The 4731-nt window shown below is 36.2% G+C and overlaps 1 non-coding gene across 1 annotated transcript; it reads left to right on the top strand.

The window, feature by feature from the left end:
* Positions 1-1242: 1242 nt before the first annotated feature.
* On the top strand, positions 1243-1350 carry LOC112745910 (small nucleolar RNA R71). Its single transcript, XR_003173816.1, has one exon. It is a non-coding gene; the product is annotated as a small nucleolar RNA R71 (small nucleolar RNA).
* Positions 1351-4731: the final 3381 nt, after the last annotated feature.

The following is a 4731-nucleotide window of genomic DNA, read 5'->3' as shown; positions in this document are numbered from 1 at the left end:
AGCTTGTACCCCATAGATTCCCAGTTTCTCTATTACAGAGAGGGGCATGAGGTTTATTCCTGAACCAAGGTCACACAGAGCTTTAAAGATCATAGTGCCTATGGTACAGGGTATTATGAACTTTCCAGGATCCTGTCTCTTCTGAGGTAATGTCAGTTGATCCAGATCACTCAGTTCATTGATGAACAAGGGAGGTTCAACTTCCCAAGTATCAATGCCAAATAATTTGGCATTCAGCTTCATGATTGCACCAAGAAACTTGGCAGTTTGCTCTTTAGTAACATCCTCATTCTCTTCAGAAGAGGAATACTCATCAGAGCTCATGAAGGGCATAAGGAGGTTCAATGGGATCTCTATGGTCTCTAGATGAGCCCCAGAGGCCTTTGGTTCCTCAGAGGGAAGCTCCTTAATGACCACTGGACGTCCCAGGAGGTCTTCCTCCTTGGGATTCACGTCCTCTCCTCTCCTCACAGGTTCGGCCATGGTGCTTATGTCAATGGCCTTGCACTCTCCTTTTGGGTTCTCTTCTGTATTGCTTGGGAGAGTACTAGGAGGGATTTCAGTGATCCTTTTACTCAGCTGGCCTACTTGTGCTTCCAAATTTCTAATGGAAGACCTTGTTTCATTCATGAAACTTACAGTGGCCTTGGACAGATCAGAGACTAAGTTTTCCAGATTAGAAGTATTTTATTCAGAGTTCTCTGTCTGTTGCTGAGTGGATGATGGAAAAGGTTTGTTATTGTTAAACCTATTTCTTCCACCATTATTAAAGCCTTGTTGAGGCTTTTGATCCTTCCATGAGAAATTTGGATGATTTCTCCATGATGAGTTATAGGTGTTTCCATAAGGTTCACCTAAGTAATTCACCTCTGCTATTGCAGGGTTCTCAGGATCATAAGCTTCTTCTTCATAAGAAGCCTCTTGAGTACTGTTGGATGCAACTTGCATTCCATTCAGACTCTGAGAGATCATATTGACTTGCTGAGTCAATATTTTATTCTGAGCCAATATGGCATTCAGAGTATCAACTTCAAGAACTCCCTTCTTCATAGGTGTCCCATTATTCACAGGATTCCTTTCAGAAGTGTACATGAACTGGTTATTAGCAACCATGTCAATGAGTTCTTGAGCTTCTGCAGGCGTTTTCTTTAGTTGAATGGATCCACCTGCAGAAGTGTCCAATGACATCTTTGATAGCTCAGATAAACCATCATAGAATATATCCAGGATGGTCCATTCTGAAAGCATGTCAGAGGGACACTTTTTGGTCAACTGTTTGTATCTTTCCCAAGCTTCATAGAGGGATTCACCTTCTTTCTGTCTGAAGGTTTGAACATCAGCTCTAAGCTTGCTCAGCTTTTGAGGAGGAAAGTACTTGGCTAAGAAAGCCGTGACCAGCTTATCCCAAGAGTTCAGGCTGTCTTTGGTTTGAGAATCCAACCATAATCTAGCTCTGTCTCTTACAGCAAAAGGGAAAAGCATGAGCCTGTAGAATTCAGGATCTACTCCATTAGTCTTAACAGTATCACATATCTGCAAGAATTCAGTTAAGAACTGAAAAGGATCTTCAGATGGAAGTCCATGAAACTTGCAGTTCTGCTTCATCAGAGAAACTAATTGAGGTTTCAGCTCAAAGTTGTTTGCTCCAATGGCAGGAATGGAGATGCTTCTTCCATGTAAATTGGAATTTGGTGCAGTAAAGTCACCAAGCATCTTCCTTACATTATTATTATTTTCGGCTGCCATCTCCTCTTCCTGTTCGAAAATTTCTGAAAGGTTATCTCTGGATTGTTGTATTTTAGCTTCTCTTAATTTTCTTTTTAGAGTCCTTTCAGGTTCTGGATCTGCTTCAACAAGAATATTCTTGTCCTTGCTCCTGCTCATATGACAAAGAAGAAGGCACAGAAAAATAATAATGATAATAATATGGATCCTTTATACCACAGTATAGGGATCCCTGTGTGAGTAGAAGAAGAGGGGGAGACAAAGAATGTAATATAATGGAAGAAACACAACTGTGAGTAGGCTAGATATGTGAGATGAGATGTTAGGATATGAATGAATAAATAGAGTAAGATGGGAGAGAGAGAATTTTCGAAAATAATTTTTGAAAAGGAGTTAGTGATTTTTGAAAAATGTTAGTATATATATATATATATATTTTTTTTTTTTCGAAAAAGTTTTAAAATAAAAAATAAAAGTAAGTAGTTAATAAATAAAAAAAAAGAAATTTTTGAAAAAGAGGAAGGATATTTTCGAAAATTGGAGAGAGAGAGAGTTAGTTAGGTAGTTTTGAAAAAGTTAAGAAACAAACAAAAAGTTAGTTAGTTAGTTGAAACAAATTTTGAAAAGATAAGAAGTTAGGAAGTTAGAAAAGATATTTTGAAAAGATATTTTTGAAAAAGATAAGATAAGAAGATATTTTAGAAACTAATTTTGAAAAAGATTTTATTTTTAAAATCTCAATTAATGACTTGATTCATAAGAAATCACAAGATATGATTCTAGAACTTAAAGTTTGAATCTTTCTTAACAAGCAAGTAACAAACTTCAAATTTTTGAATCAAAACATTAATTGATTATGTTATTTTCGAAAAATTGATATAAAAATAAGAAAAAGATTTTTGAAAAATATTTTTGGAATTTTCGAAAATAACTAAGAATTTTGAAAAAGATTTGATTTTTTGAAAAAGATTTTGAAAAAGATAAGATTTTCAAATTGAAAATTTGATTTGACTCATAAGAAACAACTTGATTTTAAAAATTTTTTGAAAAAGTCAACCCAAATTTTCGAATTTGATGAGAGAAAAAGGGAAAGATATTTTTTTGATTTTTGAATTTTTATGATGCAAGAGAGAAAAACACTAAAAAGGTGCAATGCATGAAATAGATCAAAACATGTGATGCATGCAAGAATATTATGAATGTCAAGATGAACACCAAGAACACTTTGAATGTCAAGATGAACATCATAGACACAATTTTGAAAAATTTTTAATGCAAAGAAAACATGCAAGACACCAAACTTAGAATTCTTTAATGCTTAGACACTAAGAATTCAAGAATGCATATGATGAACATGAAAAGACACAAAACAAAAAATCATCAAGATCAAACAAGAATACTTACCAAGAACAACTTGAAGATCATGAAGAACACCATGAATGCATGATATTTTCGAAAAATGCTAGATGCATATGCAAGTGACACCAAACTTATGATATGACTCAAGACTCAAACAAGAAACAGAAAAATATTTTTGATTTTTATGATTTTCTAATTTTTTTTGGATTTTTTTCGAAAATTATATGAAAAGGAAAAAATAAGGATTCCAAAATTTTTAATATGAATTCCAGGAATCTTGCAGTGTTAGTCTAAAGCTTCAGTCCAGGAATTAGACATGGCTCACTAGCCAGCCAAGCTTTCAAAGAAAGCTCCAGTCCAAAACACTAGACATGGCCAATGGCCAGCCAAGCTTCAGCATTTAACACGAGAGTATATTGCTCTTGATAACAAATTGCAAGCCTCAGTCCAAATAAATTTAGACATGGCTTTACAGCCAGCCAGGCTTTACATGCTTCATGAAACACTAGAATTCATTCTTAAAAATTTTGAAAAAAAATTTTTTTTTTGAAAGCATTTTTATTATTTTCGAAAACAGATGAGAAAATTTTAGAAATATTTTTGAAAATTTTTTTTTGAAAATAAAATAAAAAGAAAATTACCTAATCTGAGCAACAAGATGAACCGTCAGTTGTCCAAACTCGAACAATCCCCGGCAACGGCGCCAAAAACTTGGTGCACGAAATTGTGATGTCCAGGCTCAAACTATTCCTGGCACGTGAGCAACTTGGTACGCGTAATCGTGATTACACATTCATAATTTGTCACAACTTCGATACAACTGACCAGCAAGTGCACTGGGTCATCCAAGTAATACCTTATGTGAGTAAGGGTCGAATCCCACGGAGATTGTTGGTATGAAGCAAGCTATGGTCACCTTGCAAATCTCAGTCAGGCGGATATAAAGTGATAATGGTGTTTTCGAATATTATATAACAAAATAGGGATAGAGATACTTATGTAATTCATTGGTAGGAATTTCAGATAAGCGAATGGAGATGCTTTCGTTCCTCTGAACCTCTGCTTTCCTGCTATCTTCATCCAGTCAGTCTTACTCCTTTCCATGGCTGGCTTTATGTGATACATCACCACTGTCAATGGCTACTTTCGGTCATCTCTCGGAAAAATGATCCAATGCCCTGTCACGGCACGGCTAATCGTCTGGAGGCATCACCCTTGCCAAAGGCTTCATCTTATCCTCTCAGTGAATAATATGCTCACACACCCTGTCACGGCATGGCTATTCATCTGTCGGTTCTCGATCATGCTGGAATAGGATTTACTATCCTTTTGCGTCTGTCACTAACGCCCTGCAATCGCGAGTTAGGAGCTCGTCACAGTCATCCAATCATTGAATCCTACTCGGAATACCACAGACAAGGTTTAGACTTTCCGGATTCTCTTGAATGCCGCCATCATTCTAGCTTACGCCACGAAGATTCCGGTTAGGAGATCTAAGAGATATTCATTCTAGCTTATTTCATGTAGAACGGAAGTGTTTGTCAGGCACGTGTTCATAGGGGAGATGGTGATGAGCGTCACACATAATCATCACCTTCATCACGTTCTTGAGTGCGAATGGATATCTTAGAAGCGAAATAAGATGAA

Source organism: Arachis hypogaea, chromosome 14, assembly GCF_003086295.3.
Source record: "Arachis hypogaea cultivar Tifrunner chromosome 14, arahy.Tifrunner.gnm2.J5K5, whole genome shotgun sequence".
Lineage (NCBI taxonomy): Eukaryota > Viridiplantae > Streptophyta > Magnoliopsida > Fabales > Fabaceae > Arachis > Arachis hypogaea.
This window is presented reverse-complemented; position numbering and strand designations above follow the sequence as displayed.